Source organism: Oncorhynchus masou, unplaced genomic scaffold (assembly GCF_036934945.1).
Source record: "Oncorhynchus masou masou isolate Uvic2021 unplaced genomic scaffold, UVic_Omas_1.1 unplaced_scaffold_531, whole genome shotgun sequence".
NCBI lineage: Eukaryota > Metazoa > Chordata > Actinopteri > Salmoniformes > Salmonidae > Oncorhynchus > Oncorhynchus masou.
In genome coordinates this window covers 333,701-358,026 of record NW_027011718.1, presented here as the reverse complement: position 1 = coordinate 358,026, position 24,326 = coordinate 333,701, and the positions used below count along the sequence as shown (strand labels likewise).

Here is a 24,326-nt window from a genome sequence, read left to right as displayed (position 1 = left end):
GACTAGTATCCCCAGGACTAGTATCTGTATCCCCAGGACTAGTATCCCCAGGACTAGTATCCCCTGGACTAGTATCCCCAGGACTAGGATCCCCAGGACAAGTATCCCCAGGACTAGTATCCCCAGGACTAGTATCTGTATCCCCAGGACTAGTATCCCCAGGACTAGTATCCCCAGGACTAGGATCCCCAGGACTAGTATCCCCAGGACTAGTATCCCCAGGACTAGTATCTCCAGGACTAGTATCCGTATCCCCAGGACTAGGATCCCCAGGACTAGTATCCCCAGGACTAGTATCCCCAGGACTAGGATCCCCAGGACTAGGATCCCCAGGACTAGTATCCCCAGGACTAGTATCCCCTGGACTAGTATCCCCTGGACTAGTATCCCCAGGACTAGTATCCCCTGGACTAGTATCCCCTGGACTAGTATCCCCAGGACTAGTATCCCCAGGACTAGTATCCCCAGGACTAGTATCCCCTGGACTAGTATCCCCAGGACTAGTATCCCCAGGACTAGTATCCCCAGGACTAGTATCCCCAGGACTAGGATCCCCAGGACTAGTATCCGTATCCCCAGGACTAGTATCCCCAGGACTAGTATCCCCAGGACTAGTATCCCCTGGACTAGTATCCCCAGGACTAGTATCCCCAGGACTAGTATCCCCTGGACTAGTATCCCCAGGACTAGTATCCCCAGGACTAGTATCCCCTGGACTAGGATCCGTATCCCCTGGACTAGGATCCCCAGGACTAGTATCCCCAGGACTAGTATCCCCAGGACTAGTATCCCCAGGACTAGTATCCGTATCCCCAGGACTAGTATCCGTATCCCCAGGACTAGTATCCCCAGGACTAGTATCCCCAGGACTAGTATCCCCAGGACTAGTATCCCCTGGACTAGTATCCCCAGGACTAGTATCCGTATCCCCAGGACTAGTATCCCCAGGACTAGGATCCCCAGGACTAGTATCCCCAGGACTAGTATCCCCAGGACTAGTATCCCCAGGACTAGTATCCCCAGGACTAGTATCCCCCAGGACTATCCCCAGGACTAGTATCCCCAGGACTAGTATCCCCAGGACTAGTATCCCCAGGACTAGTATCCCCAGGACTAGGATCCCCAGGACTAGTATCCAAAGGACTAGGATCCCCAGGACTAGTATCCCCAGGACTAGTATCCGTATCCCCTGGAGGACTAGTATCCCCAGGACTAGGATCCCCAGGACTAGTATCCCCAGGACTAGGATCCCCAGGACTAGTATCCCCAGGACTAGTATCCCCAGGACTAGTATCCGTATCCCCAGGACTAGTATCCCCAGGACTAGTATCCCCAGGACTAGTATCCCCAGGACTAGTATCCCCAGGACTAGTATCCCCGGGACTAGTATCCCCGGGACTAGGATCCCCGGGACTAGTATCCCCAGGACTAGTATCCCTGGACTAGGGACTAGTATCCCCAGGACTAGTATCCCCTGGACCAGTATCCCCAGGACTAGTATCCCCAGGACTAGTATCCCCAGGACTAGTATCCCCAGGACTAGTATCCCCAGGACTAGTATCCCCTGGACTAGTATCCCCAGGACTAGTATCCCCAGGACTAGTATCCCCAGGACTAGTATCCCCAGGACTAGTATCCCCAGGACTAGTATCCCCAGGACTAGTATCCCCAGGACTAGTATCCCCAGGACTAGTATCCCCAGGACTAGTATCCCCAGGACTAGTATCCCCAGGACTAGTATCCCCAGGACTAGTATCCGTATCCCCAGGACTAGTATCCCCAGGACTAGTATCCCCAGGACTAGTATCCCCCAGGACTAGTATCCCCAGGACTAGTATCCCCCAGGACTAGTATCCCCAGGACTAGTATCCCCTGGACTAGTATCCCCAGGACTAGTATCCCCAGGACTAGTATCCCCAGGACTAGTATCCCCAGGACTAGTATCCCCAGGACTAGTATCCCCAGGACAAGGATCCCCAGGACTAGTATCCCCAGGACTAGTATCCCCAGGACTAGTATCCGGACTATCCCCAGGACTAGGATCCCCAGGACTAGTATCCCCAGGACTAGTATCCCCAGGACTAGGATCCCCAGGACTAGTATCCCCAGGACTAGTATCCCCTGGACTAGTATCCCCTGGACTAGTATCCCCAGGACTAGTATCCCCTGGACTAGTATCCCCTGGACTAGTATCCCCAGGACTAGTATCCCCAGGACTAGTATCCCCAGGACTAGTATCCCCTGGACTAGTATCCCCAGGACTAGTATCCCCAGGACTAGTATCCCCAGGACTAGTATCCCCAGGACTAGGATCCCCAGGACTAGTATCCGTATCCCCAGGACTAGTATCCCCAGGACTAGTATCCCCAGGACTAGTATCCCCTGGACTAGTATCCCCAGGACTAGTATCCCCAGGACTAGTATCCCCTGGACTAGTATCCCCAGGACTAGTATCCCCAGGACTAGTATCCCCTGGACTAGGATCCGTATCCCCTGGACTAGGATCCCCAGGACTAGTATCCCCAGGACTAGTATCCCCAGGACTAGTATCCCCAGGACTAGTATCCGTATCCCCAGGACTAGTATCCGTATCCCCAGGACTAGTATCCCCAGGACTAGTATCCCCAGGACTAGTATCCCCAGGACTAGTATCCCCTGGACTAGTATCCCCAGGACTAGTATCCCCAGGACTAGTATCCGTATCCCCAGGACTAGTATCCCCAGGACTAGGATCCCCAGGACTAGTATCCCCAGGACTAGTATCCCCAGGACTAGTATCCCCAGGACTAGTATCCCCAGGACTAGTATCCGTATCCCCAGGACTAGTATCCGTATCCCCAGGACTAGTATCCCCAGGACTAGTATCCCCAGGACTAGTATCCCCAGGACTAGGATCCCCAGGACTAGTATCCCCAGGACTAGTATCCGTATCCCCAGGACTAGTATCCCCAGGACTAGTATCCCCAGGACTAGGATCCCCAGGACTAGTATCCCCAGGACTAGTATCCGTATCCCCTGGACTAGTATCCCCAGGACTAGTATCCCCAGGACTAGGATCCCCAGGACTAGTATCCCCAGGACTAGGATCCCCAGGACTAGTATCCCCAGGACTAGTATCCCCAGGACTAGTATCCGTATCCCCAGGACTAGTATCCCCAGGACTAGTATCCCCAGGACTAGTATCCCCGGGACTAGTATCCCCGGGACTAGGATCCCCGGGACTAGTATCCCCAGGACTAGTATCCCCTGGACTAGTATCCCCAGGACTAGTATCCCCAGGACTAGTATCCCCTGGACTAGTATCCCCAGGACTAGTATCCCCTGGACTAGTATCACCAGGACTAGTATCCCCAGGACTAGGATCCCCAGGACTAGTATCCCCAGGACTAGTATCCCCAGGACTAGTATCCCCAGGACTAGTATCCCCTGGACTAGTATCCCCAGGACTAGTATCCCCAGGACTAGTATCCCCAGGACTAGTATCCCCAGGACTAGTATCCCCAGGACTAGTATCACCAGGACTAGTATCCCCAGGACTAGGATCCCCAGGACTAGTATCCGTATCCCCAGGACTAGTATCACCAGGACTAGTATCCCCAGGACTAGTATCCCCAGGACTAGTATCCCCAGGACTAGTATCCCCAGGACTAGTATCCGTATCCCCAGGACTAGTATCCCAGGACTAGTATCCCCAGGACTAGTATCCCCTGGACTAGTATCCCCTGGACTAGTATCCCCAGGACTAGGATCCCCAGGACTAGTATCCCCAGGACTAGTATCCCCTGGACTAGTATCCCCTGGACTAGTATCCCCAGGACTAGGATCCCCAGGACTAGTATCCCCAGGACTAGTATCCCCTGGACTAGTATCCCCTGGACTAGTATCCCCTGGACTAGTATCCCCAGGACTAGTATCCCCTGGACTAGTATCCCCAGGACTAGTATCCCCAGGACTAGTATCCCCAGGACTAGTATCCCCAGGACTAGTATCCGTATCCCCAGGACTAGGATCCCCAGGACTAGTATCCCCAGGACTAGTATCCCCTGGACTAGGATCCCCAGGACTAGTATCCCCAGGACTAGTATCCCCAGGACTAGTATCCCCTGGACTAGTATCCGTATCCCCAGGACTAGTATCCGTATCCCCTGGACTAGTATCCCCAGGACTAGTATCCCCAGGACTAGTATCCCCAGGACTAGTATCCCCTGGACTAGTATCCGTATCCCCCCCAGGACTAGTATCCGTATCCCCAGGACTAGTATCCCCAGGACTAGTATCCCCAGGACTAGTATCCCCAGGACTAGTATCCCCAGGACTAGTATCCCCTGGACTAGTATCCCCAGGACTAGTATCCCCAGGACTAGTATCCCCAGGACTAGGATCCCCAGGACTAGTATCCGTATCCCCTGGACTAGTATCCCCAGGACTAGTATCCCCAGGACTAGTATCCCCAGGACTAGTATCCCCAGGACTAGTATCCCCAGGACTAGGATCCCCAGGACTAGTATCCGTATCCCCAGGACTAGTATCACCAGGACTAGTATCCCCAGGACTAGTATCCCCAGGACTAGTATCCCCTGGACTAGTATCCCCAGGACTAGTATCCCCAGGACTAGTATCCCCAGGACTAGTATCCCCTGGACTAGTATCCGTATCCCCAGGACTAGTATCCGTATCCCCAGGACTAGTATCCCCAGGACTAGTATCCCCAGGACTAGTATCCCCAGGACTAGTATCCGTATCCCCTGGACTAGTATCCCCAGGACTAGTATCCCCAGGACTAGTATCCGTATCCCCTGGACTAGTATCCCCAGGACTAGGATCCCCAGGACTAGTATCCCCAGGACTAGTATCCCCAGGACTAGTATCCCCAGGACTAGTATCCCCTGGACTAGTATCCCCAGGACTAGTATCCCCAGGACTAGGATCCCCAGGACTAGTATCCGTATCCCCAGGACTAGTATCACCAGGACTAGTATCCCCAGGACTAGTATCCCCAGGACTAGGATCCCCAGGACTAGTATCCGTATCCCCAGGACTAGTATCACCAGGACTAGTATCCCCAGGACTAGGATCCCCAGGACTAGTATCCCCAGGACTAGTATCCCCAGGACTAGTATCCCCAGGACTAGTATCCCCAGGACTAGTATCCCCTGGACTAGTATCCCCAGGACTAGTATCCCCAGGACTAGTATCCCCTGGACTAGTATCCCCTGGACTAGTATCCCCAGGACTAGTATCCCCAGGACTAGTATCCGTATCCCCAGGACTAGTATCCCCAGGACTAGTATCCCCAGGACTAGTATCCCCAGGACTAGTATCCCCTGGACTAGTATCTCCAGGACTAGTATCCCCAGGACTAGTATCCCCAGGACTAGTATCCCCAGGACTAGTATCCCCAGGACTAGTATCCCCAGGACTAGTATCCCCAGGACTAGTATCCCCTGGACTAGTATCCCCAGGACTAGTATCCGTATCCCCAGGACTAGTATCCCCAGGACTAGTATCCCCAGGACTAGTATCCCCAGGACTAGTATCCCCAGGACTAGTATCCGTATCCCCAGGACTAGTATCCCCAGGACTAGTATCCCCAGGACTAGGAACCCCAGGACTAGTATCCCCAGGACTAGTATCCCCAGGACTAGTATCCCCAGGACTAGGATCCCCAGGACTAGTATCCATATCCCCAGGACTAGTATCACCAGGACTAGTATCCCCAGGACTAGTATCCCCAGGACTAGTATCCGTATCCCCAGGACTAGGATCCCCAGGACTAGTATCCCCAGGACTAGTATCCCCTGGACTAGTATCACCAGGACTAGTATCCCCAGGACTAGTATCACCAGGACTAGTATCCCCAGGACTAGGATCCCCAGGACTAGTATCCCCAGGACTAGTATCCCCAGGACTAGTATCCCCAGGACTAGTATCCCCAGGACTAGTATCCCCAGGACTAGTATCCCCTGGACTAGGATCCCCTGGACTAGGATCCCCAGGACTAGTATCCCCAGGACTAGTATCCCCAGGACTAGTATCCCCTGGACTAGTATCCCCTGGACTAGGATCCCCAGGACTAGTATCCGTATCCCCAGGACTAGTATCCCCAGGACTAGTATCACCAGGACTAGTATCCCCAGGACTAGGATCCCCAGGACTAGTATCCCCAGGACTAGTATCCCCAGGACTAGTATCCCCTGGACTAGTATCCCCTGGACTAGTATCCCCAGGACTAGTATCCCCAGGACTAGTATCCCCTGGACTAGGATCCCCTGGACTAGGATCCTCAGGACTAGTATCCCCAGGACTAGTATCCCCTGGACTAGTATCCCCTGGACTAGGATCCCCTGGACTAGTATCCCCAGGACTAGTATCCCCTGGACTAGTATCCCCAGGACTAGTATCCCCAGGACTAGTATCCCCAGGACTAGTATCCGTATCCCCAGGACTAGTATCCCCAGGACTAGTATCCCCAGGACTAGGATCCCCAGGACTAGTATCCCCAGGACTAGTATCCCCAGGACTAGTATCCCCTGGACTAGTATCCCCAGGACTAGGATCCCCAGGACTAGTATCCCCTGGACTAGTATCCCCAGGACTAGTATCCCCTGGACTAGTATCCCCTGGACTAGTATCCCCAGGACTAGTATCCCCAGGACTAGTATCCCCAGGACTAGGATCCCCAGGACTAGTATCCCCAGGACTCGTATCCCCAGGACTAGTATCCCCAGGACTAGTATCCGTATCCCCTGGACTAGTATCCCCTGGACTAGTATCCCCAGGACTAGGATCCCCAGGACTAGGATCCCCAGGACTAGTATCCCCAGGACTCGTATCCCCAGGACTAGTATCCGTATCCCCTGGACTAGTATCCCCAGGACTAGGATCCCCAGGACTAGTATCCCCAGGACTAGTATCCCCTGGACTAGTATCCCCAGGACTCGTATCCCCAGGACTAGTATCCCCAGGACTAGTATCCGTATCCCCAGGACTAGTATCCCCAGGACTAGTATCCCCAGGACTAGTATCCGTATCCCCAGGACTAGTATCCCCAGGACTAGGATCCCCAGGACTAGTATCCGTATCCCCAGGACTAGTATCCCCAGGACTAGTATCCCCAGGACTAGTATCCCCAGGACTAGGATCCCCAGGACTAGTATCCCCAGGACTAGGATCCCCAGGACTAGGATCCCCAGGACTAGTATCCCCAGGACTAGTATCCGTATCTCCAGGGCTAGTATCCCCAGGACTAGTATCCCCTGGACTAGTATCCCCAGGACTAGTATCCCCTGGACTAGTATCCCCAGGACTAGTATCCCCAGGACTAGGATCCCCAGGACTAGTATCCCCAGGACTAGGATCCCCAGGACTAGTATCCCCAGGACTAGGATCCCCAGGACTAGTATCCCCAGGACTAGGATCCCCAGGACTAGTATCCCCAGGACTAGTATCCCCAGGACTAGTATCCCCTGGACTAGTATCCCCAGGACTAGTATCCGTATCCCCAGGACTAGTATCCCCAGGACTAGGATCCCCAGGACTAGGATCCCCAGGACTAGTATCCCCAGGACTAGTATCCCCAGGACTAGTATCCCCTGGACTAGTATCCCCTGGACTAGTATCCGTATCCCCAGGACTAGTATCCCCAGGACTAGTATCCCCAGGACTAGGATCCCCAGGACTAGTATCCCCAGGACTAGTATCCCCAGGACTAGTATCCCCAGGACTAGTATCCCCAGGACTAGTATCCGTATCCCCAGGACTAGTATCCCCAGGACTAGTATCCCCAGGACTAGGATCCCCAGGACTAGTATCCCCAGGACTAGTATCCCCAGGACTAGTATCCCCAGGACTAGTATCCCCAGGACTAGTATCCCCAGGACTAGTATCCCCAGGACTAGGATCCCCAGGACTAGTATCCCCAGGACTAGTATCCCCAGGACTAGGATCCCCAGGACTAGTATCCCCAGGACTAGTATCCCCAGGACTAGGATCCCTAGGACTAGTATCCCCAGGACTAGTATCCCCAGGACTAGGATCCCCAGGACTAGTATCCCCAGGACTAGTATCCCCTGGACTAGTATCCCCAGGACTAGTATCCCCTGGACTAGTATCCCCAGGACTAGTATCCGTATCCCCTGGACTAGTATCCCCAGGACTAGTATCCCCAGGACTAGGATCCCCAGGACTAGTATCCCCAGGACTAGTATCCCCAGGACTAGTATCCCCAGGACTAGTATCCCCAGGACTAGGATCCCCAGGACTAGTATCCCCAGGACTAGTATCCCCTGGACTAGTATCCCCAGGACTAGTATCCCCTGGACTAGTATCCCCAGGACTAGTATCCGTATCCCCAGGACTAGTATCCCCAGGACTAGTATCCCCAGGACTAGTATCCCCAGGACTAGGATCCCCAGGACTAGTATCCCCAGGACTAGTATCCCCAGGACTAGTATCCCCAGGACTAGTATCCCCAGGACTAGTATCCCCAGGACTAGTATCCCCTGGACTAGTATCCCCAGGACTAGTATCCGTATCACCAGGACTAGTATCCCCAGGACTAGTATCCCCAGGACTAGGATCCCCAGGACTAGGATCCCCTGGACTAGTATCCCCAGGACTAGTATCACCAGGACTAGTATCCCCTGGACTAGTATCCCCTGGACTAGTATCCCCAGGACTAGTATCCCCAGGACTAGTATCCCCTGGACTAGTATCCCCTGGACTAGTATCCCCAGGACTAGTATCCCCAGGACTAGTATCCGTATCACCAGGACTAGTATCCCCAGGACTAGGATCCCCAGGACTAGGATCCCCTGGACTAGTATCCCCAGGACTAGTATCCCCTGGACTAGTATCCCCAGGACTAGTATCCCCTGGACTAGTATCCCCAGGACTAGTATCCCCAGGACTAGTATCCCCAGGACTAGTATCCGTATCACCAGGACTAGTATCCCCAGGACTAGTATCCCCAGGACTAGGATCCCCAGGACTAGGATCCCCAGGACTAGGATCCCCTGGACTAGTATCCCCAGGACTAGTATCCCCTGGACTAGTATCCCCAGGACTAGTATCCCCAGGACTAGTATCCCCAGGACTAGGATCCCCTGGACTAGTATCCCCAGGACTAGTATCCCCAGGACTAGTATCCCCAGGACTAGTATCCCCTGGACTAGTATCCCCTGGACTAGTATCCCCAGGACTAGTATCCCCAGGACTAGTATCCGTATCCCCAGGACTAGTATCCCCAGGACTAGGATCCCCAGGACTAGTATCCCCAGGACTAGTATCCCCAGGACTAGTATCCCCAGGACTAGTATCCATATCCCCAGGACTAGTATCCCCAGGACTAGTATCCCCTGGACTAGTATCCCCAGGACTAGGATCCCCAGGACTAGGATCCCCAGGACTAGTATCTCCAGGACTAGTATCTCCAGGACTAGTATCCGTATCACCAGGACTAGTATCCCCAGGACTAGTATCCCCAGGACTAGGATCACTCGTCTAAAGGCATCAGTCAGAGCCAAAGTGATCCCTCCCTCCCTCTACATACCTCTATGACTCTGGCATTAGGCAGAGCCAGAACCACAGTGATCCCTCCCTCTACATACCTCTATGACTCTGGCATTAGGCAGACAGACCACAGTGATCCCTCCCTCTACATACCTCTATGACTCTGGCATTAGGCAGACAGACCACAGTGATCCCTCCCTCTACATACCTCTATGACTCTGGCATTAGGCAGAGCCAGAACCACAGTGATCCCTCCTCTACATACCTCTATGACTCTGGCATTAGGCAGACAGACCACAGTGATCCCTCCCTCTACATACCTCTATGACTCTGGCATTAGGCAGACAGACCACAGTGATCCCTCCCTCTACCTACCTCTATGACTCTGGCATTAGGCAGAGCCAGACCACAGTGATCCCTCCCTCTACATACCTCTATGACTCTGGCATTAGGCAGAGCCAGACCACAGTGATCCCTCCCTCTACATACCTCTATGACTCTGGCATTAGACAGAGCCAGACCACAGTGATCCCTCCCTCTACCTACCTCTATGACTCTGGCATTAAGCAGAGCCAGACCACAGTGATCCCTCCCTCTACATACCTCTATGACTCTGGCATTAGGCAGAGCCAGAACCACAGTGATCCCTCCCTCTACATACCTCTATGACTCTGGCATTAGGCAGACAGACCACAGTGATCCCTCCCTCTACATACCTCTATGACTCTGGCATTAGGCAGAGCCAGACCACAGTGATCCCTCCCTCTACATACCTCTATGACTCTGGCATTAGGCAGACAGACCACAATGATCCCTCCCTCTACATACCTCTATGACTCTAGCATTAGGCAGAGCCAGACCACAGTGATCCCTCCCTCTACATACCTCTATGACTCTGGCATTAGGCAGACAGACCACAGTGATCCATCCCTCTACATACCTCTATGACTCTAGCATTAGGCAGAGCCAGACCACAGTGATCCCTCCCTCTACATACCTCTATGACTCTGGCATTAGGCAGAGCCAGACCACAGTGATCCCTCCCTCTACATACCTCTATGACTCTAGCATTAGGCAGACAGACCACAGTGATCCCTCCCTCTACATACCTCTATGACTCTGGCATTAGGCAGACAGACCACAGTGATCCCTCCCTCTACCTACCTCTATGACTCTGGCATTAAGCAGAGCCAGACCACAGTGATCCCTCCCTCTACATACCTCTATGACTCTGGCGTTAAGCAGAGCCAGAACCACAGTGATCCCTCCCTCTACATACCTCTATGACTCTGGCATTAGGCAGAGCCAGACCACAGTGATCCCTCCCTCTACCTACCTCTATGACTCTGGCATTAGGCAGACAGACCACAGTGATCCCTCCCTCCCTCTACATACCTCTATGACTCTGGCATTAGGCAGAGCCAGACCACAGTGATCCCTCCCTCTACATACCTCTATGACTCTGGCATTAGGCAGAGCCAGACCACAGTGATCCCTCCCTCTACCTACCTCTATGACTCTGGCATTAAGCAGAGCCAGACCACAGTGATCCCTCCCTCTACATACCTCTATGACTCTGGCATTAGGCAGAGCCAGACCACAGGGATCCCTCCCTCTACATACCTCTATGACTCTGGCATTAGGCAGCCAGACCACAGTGATCCCTCCCTCTACCTACCTCTATGACTCTGGCATTAAGCAGAGCCAGACCACAGTGATCCCTCCCTCTACATACCTCTATGACTCTGGCGTTAAGCAGAGCCAGAACCACAGTGATCCCTCCCTCTACATACCTCTATGACTCTGGCATTAGGCAGAGCCAGACCACAGTGATCCCTCCCTCTACATACCTCTATGACTCTGGCTTTAAGCAGAGCCAGAACCACAGTGATCCCTCCCTCTACATACCTCTATGACTCTGGCATTAGGCAGAGCCAGACCACAGTGATCCCTCCCTCTACCTACCTCTATGACTCTGGCATTAGGCAGACAGACCACAGTGATCCCTCCCTCCCTCTACATACCTCTATGACTCTGGCATTAGGCAGAGCCAGACCACAGTGATCCCTCCCTCTACATACCTCTATGACTCTGGCATTAGGCAGAGCCAGACCACAGTGATCCCTCCCTCTACCTACCTCTATGACTCTGGCATTAGGCAGAGCCAGACCACAGTGATCCCTCCCTCTACATACCTCTATGACTCTGGCATTAGGCAGAGCCAGACCACAGGGATCCCTCCCTCTACATACCTCTATGACTCTGGCATTAGGCAGAGCCAGAACCACAGTGATCCCTCCCTCTACATACCTCTATGACTCTGGCATTAGGCAGAGCCAGAACCACAGTGATCCCTCCCTCTACATACCTCTATGACTCTGGCATTAGGCAGACAGACCACAGTGATCCCTCCCTCTACATACCTCTATGACTCTGGCATTAGGCAGACAGACCACAGTGATCCCTCCCTCTACATACCTCTATGACTCTGGCATTAGGCAGCCAGACCACAGTGATCCCTCCCTCTACCTACCTCTATGACTCTGGCATTAAGCAGAGCCAGACCACAGTGATCCCTCCCTCTACATACCTCTATGACTCTGGCGTTAAGCAGAGCCAGAACCACAGTGATCCCTCCCTCTACATACCTCTATGACTCTGGCATTAGGCAGAGCCAGACCACAGTGATCCCTCCCTCTACATACCTCTATGACTCTGGCTTTAAGCAGAGCCAGAACCACAGTGATCCCTCCCTCTACATACCTCTATGACTCTGGCATTAGGCAGAGCCAGAACCACAGTGATCCCTCCCTCTACATACCTCTATGACTCTGGCATTAGGCAGACAGACCACAGGGATCCCTCCCTCTACATACCTCTATGACTCTGGCATTAGGCAGAGCCAGACCACAGTGATCCCTCCCTCTACATACCTCTATGACTCTGGCATTAGGCAGAGCCAGACCACAGTGATCCCTCCCTCTACATACCTCTATGACTCTGGCATTAGGCAGAGCCAGACCACAGTGATCCCTCCTCCTCTACCTACCTCTATGACTCTGGCATTAGGCAGAGACAGACCACAGTGATCCCTCCCTCTACATACCTCTATGACTCTGGCATTAGGCAGACAGACCACAGTGATCCCTCCCTCTACATACCTCTATGACTCTGGCATTAGGCAGAGCCAGACCACAGTGATCCATCCCTCCCTCTACCTACCTCTATGACTCTGGCATTAGGCAGAGCCAGACCACAGTGATCCCTCCCTCCCTCTACCTACCTCTATGACTCTGGCATTAGGCAGAGACAGACCACAGTGATCCCTCCCTCTACATACCTCTATGACTCTGGCATTAGGCAGACAGACCACAGTGATCCCTCCCTCTACATACCTCTATGACTCTGGCATTAGGCAGAGCCAGACCACAGTGATCCATCCCTCCCTCTACCTACCTCTATGACTCTGGCATTAGGCAGAGCCAGACCACAGTGATCCCTCCCTCCCTCTACCTACCTCTATGACTCTGGCATTAGGCAGACAGACCACAGTGATCCCTCCCTCTACCTACCTCTATGACTCTGGCATTAGGCAGAGCCAGAACCACAGTGAGGTGGTGCCACGGTTTAACTTGGGAATCCACTGTCATTAGAGAGATAGTAGGCGGTCTTCTCCTGACCTCTCTCTGTACAACAGGGTCAGATCATTGGAGGAGATCTGATCTATCCTGTCGGGACGCACACACACACACACACACGCACGCACGCACGCACGCACACACGCACACACCAGGCGGAAAGTGGATCTGTGATCTTTGGTGTCTATCTCTCCCCTCCCCCATCGTACCTCGCCTCCTTTAAACCACTAATTGATATACCACACACACACACACACACACACACACACACACACACACACACACACACACACACACACACACACACACACACACACACACAGAGAGAGAGCAGTAGCTAATTGATCTCTGTGTAATCCTCTCAGTGAGTTTGGAGGACAGTTTCTAACTCCAGTTAGACAGTATCAGACATCACAGCTGATCCTGAGCTTCTCTCTCTGGTGCTGACGAGGTGAACAACACGTCGCTGGAGGCTCTTCTGTTGAACCGATCCAGGAAATGTGGAGGAGGAGGAGGAGGAGGAGGAGGATGAAGAGGAGGATGAGGAGGAGGAGGAAGAGGAGGAGGAGGAGGGGGGAGGAGGAGGAGGAGGAGGAGGAGGGGGAGGAGGGAGGAGGAGAAGCGAGGTGAACAACACGCTCTTCTGTTGAACCGAACCAGGAAATGTGGAGGAGGAGGAGGAGGAGGATGAAGAGGAGGATGAGGAGGAGGAGGAAGAGGAGGAGGGGGGGGGAGGAGGAGGAGGAGGAGGAGGAGGAGGCGGAGGAGGGGGGAGGAGGAGGAGGAGGAGGAGGAGGGGGGAGGACGAGGAGGAGGCGGAGGAGGAGGGGAGGAGGATAGGACGAGGAGGAGGAGGAGGGAGGAGGAGGAGGAGGAGGGATAGGAGGAGGAGGAGGAGGGGAGGAGGATGAAGAGGAGGATAAAGAGGAGGAGGATAAAGAGGAGGAGGAGGATGAAGTGTCCAAAAGAGGAAGTCATGGGCCGTCTTTCCAATTCCCCTGGAAACCGGATGCATCCGGTTACCTCCGAACCCACACAGGGTTTCCCAGATAGATACCCCCGAACCCAGATAGGGGTCCCAGATAGATACCAGACACCAAGACCTTACAACTGGTCCCAGATCTGTACACTACCTATGTCACACCCTCTAGCTCTTTGTGGGTCTCTCTCTCTCTCTCTCTCTCTCTCTCTCTCTCTCTCTCTCTCTCTCTCTCTCTCTCTCTCTCAATATTAAGGATATTCCAATAGAAACACATTTTATAGAATATAAACACACCTAGGTTCAGTCCCAAAACCCCCTTCTCTCCCCACTGTCACCCCTACCAGCCCCCCCTCCAATAGCCACACCCTACACACCTAGGCTCAGTCCCAAAACCCCTTCTCTCTCCCACGGTCACCCCTACCAGCCCCCCCTCCAATAGCCATATATATATTTATTTTTTTGCAAATGTATTAAAAATAAAAAACCGAAACATGACATTTACATAGGTTTTCATGCCTTTGCTGAGGCACCTTAGCCTCAAGTATTGGCTATGATGCTACAAGCTTGGCACACCTGTATTTTGGGAGTTTTTCCCATTCTTCTCTGCAGATCTTCTTAAGCTCTGTCAGGTTGGATGGGGACCGTCGCTACACAGCTATTTTCAGGTGCTTAGGGTCGTTGTCCTGTTGGAAGGTGAGAAAAAGTGTGATAATAAAAAAAAAGGATCTCTCTCTCTCTACCCTGCTCCGTTCATCTTTGCCTCAATCCAGATTAGTCTCCCAGTCCCTGCCGCTGAAAAAAAAGCTTTACTGACAGTTCCTTTGACCTCATGATTTGGTTTTTGCTCTGACATTCACTGTCAACTCTAGGACCTTATATAGACAGGTGTGTGCCTTTCCAAATCACGTCCAATCAATTGAATTTAAAACAGGTGGACTCCAATCAAGTTGTAGAAACGTCTCAAGGATGATCAGGGGAAACAGGATGCACCAGAGCTCAATTTCGAGTCTCATAGCAAAGGGTCTGAATACTTATGTAAAAAATAATGTATTTCTGTTTTTTATTTTGCATAAATTTGCAAACATTTCTAAAAACATGTTTATGCTTTGTCTTTATGGGGCATTGTGTGTATATTGCTGAGAAATATATATATATATATATATATTATATATATTTATATATATATATATTATATATATTTATTTATATATATATATATATATATATATTATATATTATTATATATTTAGTTTTTTAAATCAATTTTTAGATACGGTGGTAATGTAACAAAATGTGGAAAAAGTCAAGGGGTCTGAATACTTTCGGAAGGCGCTGTATATTATTATATTATGGTTTGGAATTGAACCTTGTATTGACCTAACAGGATGGAATGGGCACTACACACTGCTACAGTATAGCCTGGGGAAAGGGACCTGGGCTGTGGGTTTGGAATTGAACCTTGTATTGACCTAACAGGATGGAATGGGCACTACACACTGCTACAGTATAGCCAGGGGAAAGGGACCTGGGCTGTGGGTTTGGAATTGAACCCTAATTGACCTAACAGGATGGAATGGGCACTACACACTGCTACAGTATAGCCAGGGGAAAGGGACCTGGGCTGTGGGTTTGGAATTGAACCCTAATTGACCTAACAGGATGGAATGGGCACTACACACTGCTACAGTATAGCCAGGGGAAAGGGACCTGGGCTGTGGGTTTGGAATCGAACCTTGTGGTCCATTTAACAATAATAAGTTAATGTATCTTCTGTCGCACTCTGGTGTCACATCAGTGACTGTCTGTTCTGTAGGGTAGTACTGTCTCTCTCTGTTCCCATGGTAGTATTTATTCAAAGACGACTTTGGGCAAAAATGTGGGCTTTAAACCGTATAACTGATCGATGCACCATCCTACCAGGTCATGTAATGCTTTACAGACGCAAGATAGATGGATGAAGAAGATATTTGGCTTCTAAAGTGCCGTTTCTTCCCGTTCCCTACAGCTTCCGTCCTGAATGAGATCCTGTGAAATGGCGTCAACACATACGAGAGGAGCTACTGGCTATAGCTACAGTGGTTAGCATCAGTGGTTAGCATCAGTGGTTAGCTACAGTGGTTAGCTACAGTGGTTAGCTACAGTGGTTAGCATCAGTGGTTAGCATCAGTGGTTAGCTACAGTGGTTAGCTACAGTGGTTAGCTACAGTGGTTAGCTACAGTGGTTAGCATCAGTGGTTAGCATCAGTGGTTAGCATCAGTGGTTAGCATCAGTGGTTAGCATCAGGGGTTAGCTACAGTGGTTAGCATCAGTGGTTAGCATCAGTGGTTAGCATCAGTGGTTAGCATCAGTGGTTAGCATCAGTGGTTAGCTACAGTGGTTAGCTACAGTGGTTAGCTACAGTGGTTAGCATCAGTGGTTAGCATCAGTGGTTAGCTACAGTGGTTAGCATCAGTGGTTAGCATCAGTGGTTAGCATCAGTGGTTAGCATCAGTGGTTAGCTACAGTGGTTAGCATCAGTGGTTAGCTACAGTGGTTATCTACAGTGGTTAGCATCAGTGGTTAGCATCAGTGGTTAGCATCAGTGGTTAGCATTAGTGGTAAGCATCAGTGGTTAGCATTAGTGGTAAGCATCAGTGGTTAGCATTAGTGGTAAGCATCAGTGGTTAGCATCAGTGGTTAGCTACAGTGGTTAGCATCAGTGGTTAGCATCAGTGGTTAGCATTAGTGGTAAGCATCAGTGGTTAGCATTAGTGGTAAGCATCAGTGGTTAGCATTAGTGGTAAGCATCAGTGGTTAAACCGCATCAGTGGTTAGCTACAGTGGTTAGCATCAGTGGTTAGCATCAGTGGTTAGCATTAGTGGTAAGCATCAGTGGTTAGCATTAGTGGTAAGCATCAGTGGTTAGCTACAGTGTGTTAGCATCAGTGGTTAGCATCAGTGGTTAGCATTTAGTGGTAAGCATCAGTGGTTAGCATTAGTGGTAAGCATCAGTGGTTAGCATCAGTGGTTAGCTACAGTGGTTAGCATCAGTGGTTAGCATCAGTGGTTAGCATTAGTGGTAAGCATCAGTGGTTAGCATTAGTGGTAAGCATCAGTGGTTAGCTACAGTGGTTAGCATCAGTGGTTAGCATCAGTGGTTAGCATTAGTGGTAAGCATCAGTGGTTAGCATTAGTGGTAAGCATCAGTGGTTAGCATCAGTGGTTAGCTACAGTGGTTAGCATCAGTGGTTAGCATCAGTGGTTAGCATTAGTGGTAAGCATCAGTGGTTAGCATCAGTGGTTAGCTACAGTGGTTAGCTACATAGCTGGGTTAGCAGTGGTTAGCATCAGTGGTTAGCATCAGTGGTTAGCATCAGTGGTCAGTGGTTAGCATCAGTGGTTAGCTATCAGTGGTTAGCATCAGGTGGTTAGCATCAGTGGTTAGTGGTTAGCATTAGTGGTAAGCATCAGTGGTTAGCTTAGTGGTAAGCATCAGTGGTTAGCATCAGTGGTTAGCTACAGTGGTTAGCATCAGTGGTTAGCATCAGTGGTTAGCATTAGTGGTAAGCATCAGTGGTTAGCATTAGTGGTAAGCATCAGTGGTTAGCATCAGTGGTTAGCTACAGTGGTTAGCATCAGTGGTTAGCATCAGTGGTTAGCATTAGTGGTAAGCATCAGTGGTTAGCATTAGTGGTAAGCATCAGTGGTTAGCATCAGTGGCATCAGTGGTTAGCTATCAGTGGTTAGCATCAGTGGTAAGCATCAGTGGTTAGCATCAGTGGTTAGCATCAGTGGTTAGCTACAGTGGTTAGCATCAGTGGTTAGCATCAGTGGTTAGCATTAGTGGTTAGCATCAGTGGTTAGCATTAGTGGTAAGCATCAGTGGTTAGCATCAGTGGTTAGCTACAGTGGTTAGCATCAGTGGTTAGCATCAGTGGTTAGCATTAGTGGTAAGCATCAGTGGTTAGCATCAGTGGTTAGCTACAGTGGTTAGCTACAGTGGTTAGCTACAGTGGTTAGCTACAGTGGTTAGCATCAGTGGTTAGCATCAGTGGTTAGCATCAGTGGTAAGCATCAGTGGTTAGCATCAGTGGTTAGCTACAGTGGTTAGCATCAGTGGTTAGCATCAGTGGTAAGCATCAGTGGTTAGCATTAGTGGTAAGCATCAGTGGTTAGCATCAGTGGTTAGCTACAGTGGTTAGCATCAGTGGTTAGCATCAGTGGTTAGCATTAGTGGTAAGCATCAGTGGTTAGCATTAGTGGTAAGCATCAGTGGTTAGCATCAGTGGTTAGCTACAGTGGTTAGCATCAGTGGTTAGCATCAGTGGTTAGCATTAGTGGTTAGCTATCAGTGGTTAGCATTAGTGGTTAGCATCAGTGGTTAGCATCAGTGGTTAGCTACAGTGGTTAGCTATCAGTGGTTAGCATCAGTGGTTAGCATTTAGCATCAGTGGTAAGCATCAGTGGTTAGCATCAGTGGTTAGCTACAGTGGTTAGCATCAGTGGTTAGCATCAGTGGTTCAGTGGTTAGCAGTGGTTAGCATCAGTGGTTAGGTATAGTGGTCAGCATCAGTGGTTAGCTACAGTGGATAGCTACAGTCGTTAGCTACAGTGGTTAGCATCAGTGGTTAGCATCATTGGTAGCTACAGTGGTTAGCGTCAGTGGTTAGCTACAGTGGTTAGCATCAGTGGTTAGTTACAGTGGTTAGCATCAGTGGTTAGCTACAGTGGTTAGCTACAGTGGTTAGCATCAGGGGTTAGCTACAGTGGTTAGCTACAGTGGTTCGCTACAGTGGTTAGCTACAGTGGCTACCTTAGCTGATGAACTAGCTATGTCGGTGGTTATGACCAGAATGACACATGGTTAACCACCAAAGGCACACCCCATTTCTGTTTGAAAGTGAGGAAGAGCACCAGTGGTTAGCTACAAAGTCGACATTTTATTTATTGACCCTTGTTTGACTGTGGTTAGAACACATTCTCATTTACAGCAACAACCTGGGGAGAGGAGAGGGGACAATCAGTGGTTAGCATCAGGGATGATTAGCTGGCATGATGGTTGAGGGCCAGTTGGAAATTCGCTAGGACAGTGGTTAGCCCGACAGTGGCTACCTTAGCTGATGAACTAGCTACCGCTCGATAATGACCAGCATGACAGATTGACGATAAGTACCATGGCAGCCCCCATTTCTGTTTGATAAGTGATGGCAGCACTACTATTCGGATAAGTACCATGGCAGCACTACTATTCGGATAAGTACCATGGCCAGTCCGACTGGATAAGTACTCATGGCAGCCCAACCTGGTAAGTACCATGGCAGCCCTATCGGATAAGTACCATGGCAGCCCTACCGTTCGGATAAGCGAGGGCAGCCCTACTGTTCGGATAAGTACCATGGCAGCCCTACTGTTCGGATAAGTACCATGGCAGTCCGACCGTTCGGATAAGTACCATGGCAGCCCTACTGTTCGGATAAGTACCATGGCAGCCCGACCGTTCGGATAAGTACCATGGCAGCACTACTATTCGGATAAGTACCATGGCAGTCCGACCGTTCGGATAAGTACCATGGCAGCCCGACCGTTCGGATAAGTACCATGGCAGCCCTACCGTTCGGATAAGTACCATGGCAGCCCTACCGTTCGGATAAGTACCATGGCAGCCCTACTGTTCGGATAAGTACCATGGCAGCCCTACTGTTCGGATAAGTACCATGGCAGCCCTTCGGATAAGTACCATGGCAGCCCTACTATTCGGATAAGTACCATGGCAGCCCTTCGGATAAGTACCATGGCAGCCCTACTGTTCGGATAAGTACCATGGCAGCCCTACTGTTCGGATAAGTACCATGGCAGCCCTACTGTTCGGATAAGTACCATGGCAGCCCTACTGTTCGGATAAGTACCATGGCAGCCCGACCGTTCGGATAAGTACCATGGCAGCCCTACCGTTCGGATAAGTACCATGGCAGCACTACCGTTCGGATAAGTACTATGGCAGCCCTACTGTTCGGATAAGTACCATGGCAGCCCTACCGTTCGGATAAGTACCATGGCAGCCCTACTGTTCGGATAAGTACTATGGCAGCCCTACCGTTCGGATAAGTACCATGGCAGCCCTACCGTTCGGATAAGTACCATGGCAGCCCTACCGTTCGGATAAGTACCATGGCAGAGTCTCTGGTTCTCTCTCTCTCCATCTGTGGATGTCATTGAACTAGGCTCTGGACACAGACAGCGATGGAAGTAGAGAAAATGTGTTGTTTCGAATTCCACAAGAATGCTTTCTGTCGAGGTAACATTCAAGAGCAGAAGTGTCCCATTTCTATACGTTTTGTTGAGATGGTGACATTGTCTATTTGTTTATGTCGTTATGTCCAGCTAATCCAAATGACCTGGTGTAGTGACCTAATGGGGTCACTGTAGCTACGCTAGTCGCTAGCTGTACACGGTGTAAAGCCGGGTTATTCAAATCTTACCCGTGGCGGGAATGCGGTTTTCTGTTCTACCTTGATAATCCCAAAACTCAGCCACCTGGGGCTGTTGTGTGAAGATGGTATCTCTTCACCCGTAGCACAATTCCTTTGGAACTTGTCTTAGATTGTATCAGCAGCTGCAGAATTCCTGTCCACTATTCCGGAACCTACAGACATTGTCCCGGGTGTGTTCCGGAGCAGAATGCTGTTCCATGTGTATCCTGGAGGAAGGGGAGCTTTTGAGCAGACAGATCCAGCTGTGTGTTATATCATGTCACAGATAAAGACCATAAACCAAATGTGCTGTTATGTCACATGCTTCGTCAACAACCTGCTCATAGTTCGAACCTTTGGCGGCCCCTTCCCTCTTTCTTTCTCTCTTTCCTTTCATCTTCTGCCAGACAGGCATCATTCTCCCATCCCCCTCCTGCTCTCCCTCATCTGGTTCTCTCTTTCTCTGTTTTTTTTGAGTCAGACAAGGATCTCTCTCTCTCTCTCTCTCTCTCTTTCTCTCTCTCTCTTCCTCTCTCAACACCCCAGGCCACGATTAAATTACACTTTGACAGTTGATTCATAACCTTAGGTTAACTAGAAACCTTCAGATGTCCTCTTTTCAATAATATATATATAATGTAGATGTGAAAAATCCTGAGCTGTGTTTCTCTACCTCACTAGTCTCAATGCTATCTTTACATCTGATATTATAGGCCTGTGTGGGATTAGATTGGATAGAGTTTTGTTGGATTAGTTTTGATAGACTACAGTAGACTATATTTGAGGTGGATTAGTTTTTTATTTATTTTACCTTTATTTTACTAGGCAAGTTTAAGAACAGACTATAGTAGACTATATTTTCAATGACGGCCTGGAACAGTGGGTTAACTGCCTTAGGTGCAGATTAGATTTTGATAGTTTAGGTGGGATTTGTTTTGATAGACTAGTGCAATGCTAACCATAGTTTAGGTGGATTAGTTTTGATAGTTTAGGTGGATTAGTTTTGATAGACTACAGTAGACTATAGTTTAGGTGGATTAGTTTTGATAGACTACAGTAGACTATAGTTTAGGTTGATTTGTTTTGATAGTTTAGGTGGATTAGTTTTGATAGTTTAGGTGGATTAGTGTTGATAGACTACAGTAGACTATAGTTTAGGTGGATTAGTTTTGATAGACTACAGTAGACTATAGTTTAGGTGGATTTGTTTTGATAGTTTAGGTGGATTAGTTTTGATAGTTTAGGTGGATTAGTTTTGATAGACTACAGTAGACTATAGTTTAGGTGGATTAGTTTTGATAGTTTAGGTGGATTAGTTTTGATAGACTACAGTAGACTATAGTTTAGGTGGATTAGTTTTGATAGACTACAGTAGACTATAGTTTAGGTGGATTAGTTTTGATAGTTTAGGTGGATTAGTTTTGATAGACTACAGTAGACTATAGTTTAGGTGGATTAGTTTTGATAGACTACAGTAGACTATAGTCGAGGTGGATAAGTTTTGGGCAGACTGGAGGAGTTTTGATAGTTTAGGTGGATTAGTTTTGATAGTCTAGGTGGATTAGTTTTGATAGACTACAGTAGACTATAGTTTAGGTGGATTAGTTTTGATAGACTACAGTAGACTATAGTCTAGGTGGATTAGTTTTGATAGACTACAGTAGACTATAGTTGAGGTGGATTAGTTTTGATAGTCTAGGTGGATTAGTTTTGATAGACTACAGTAGACTATAGTTTAGGTGGATTAGTTTTGATAGTTTAGGTGGATTAGTTTGGTAGCGACTGTAGGGATTTTTGATAGTTTAGGTGGGATGATTTTGGGCGAGAGGGAGGATGATTTTGGGAGCGAGAGGTGGGAGGATGATTTTGGGGATAGGGAGGATGATTTTGGGAGCGATGGGAGGATGATTTTGGGCGAGAGGGAGGATGATTTTGGGAGCGAGAGGGAGGATGATTTTGGGAGCGAGAGGGAGGATGATTTTGGGAGCGAGAGGGAGGATGATTTTGGGCGAGAGGGAGGATGATTTTGGGAGCGAGAGGGAGGATGATTTTGGGAGCGAGAGGGAGGATGATTTTGGGAGCGAGAGGGAGGATGATTTTGGAAGCGAGAGGGAGGATGATTTTGGGAGCGAGAGGGAGGATGATTTTGGGAGCGAGAGGGAGGATGATTTTGGGAGCGAGAGGGAGGATGATTTTGGGAGCGAGAGGGAGGATGATTTTGGGAGCGAGAGGGAGGATGATTTTGGGAGCGAGAGGGAGGATTTGGGAGCGAGAGGGAGGATGATTTTGGCTCATCTAAATCCTGGCTCATTGACTAAATCTGGCCCTCATCTAGAATCAGAGCTCTAAATCACCAGGCTCATCTAAATCACCAGGCTCATCTAAATCACCAGGCTCATCTAAATCACCAGGCATCTAAATCACCAGGCTCATCTAAATCACCAGGCTCATCTAAATCACCATCATCTAAATCACCAGGCTCTAAATCACCAGGCTATCTAAATCACCAGGCTCATCTAAATCACCAGGCTCACCAGGCTCATCTAAATCATCACCAGGCTCATCTAAATCACCAGGCTCATCTAAATCACCAGGCTCATCTAAATCACCAGGCTCATCTAAATCACCATCTAAATCACCAGGCTCATCTAAATCACCAGGCTCATCTAAATCACCAGGCTCATCTAAATCACCAGGCTCATCTAAATCACCAGGCTCATCTAAATCACCAGGCTCATCTAAATCACCAGGCTCATCTAAATCACCAGGCTCATCTAAATCACCAGGCTCATCTAAATCACCATCTAAATCACCAGGCTCATCTAAATCACCAGGCTCATCTAAATCACCATCTAAATCACCAGGCTCATCTAAATCACCATCTAAATCACCAGGCTCATCTAAATCACCAGGCTCAAATCACCAGGCTCTAAATCACCAGGCTCATCTAAATCACCAGGCTCATCTAAATCCATCTAAATCACCTGTATCTAAATCACCAGGCTCATCTAAATCACCATCTAAATCACCAGGCTCATCTAAATCACCATCTAAATCACCAGGCTCTTCACCTGTACCCTACAACACCTCATTGTAAATCACCATCCTCACCAGGCTCTAAATCACCAGGCTCATCTAAATCACCAGGCTCATCTAAATCACCATCTAAATGGTCCCCATCTAAATCACCATCAAATCCCAGGCTCATCTAAATCACATCTAAATTGACTTGGCTCATCTAAATCACCACTGGTTTCATCTAAATCACCAGGCTCATCTAATCACCATTAGATTGACTAACTCATTCAATCACTGGTTTGAACATCTAAATCACCAGGCTCATTTGAATTTCAACAGGATTGAAATGGATCTCAACACTGTGTTTGAACCTAAATCAGTGATCTTAACTATTAATTGACTAACGCTTCAACACGAATTTGAACCTAAAGTCAGTTGATTTAAATCAGATTGACTCTTCCTGTATACAACATTGTTTGAACCTCATATCAGTCTTTTAACATTAGATTGACTAACGCCTCAACACTGTGTTTCTGTCAAAATGGTCCCCAGAAAAGGGAGCAGCCCTGTGTTTGAACCTAAATCTTTAACATTAGATTGACTTGTCAACGTGGATTCAACACTGTGTTTGAACCTAAAGTCAGTTGATTTAACATTAGATTGACTTGTCAACGTGGATTCAACACTGTGTTTGGACCTAAAGTCAGTTGATTTAACATTAGACTGAC

The 24,326-nt window shown here is 49.5% G+C and overlaps 1 protein-coding gene across 1 annotated transcript in view; it reads left to right on the top strand.

Annotated features, from left to right (window-relative positions):
• Nucleotides 1-24,326, top strand: part of LOC135535912 (protein tweety homolog 3-like) — a 95,938-nt gene that overhangs the window by 11,170 nt on the left and 60,442 nt on the right.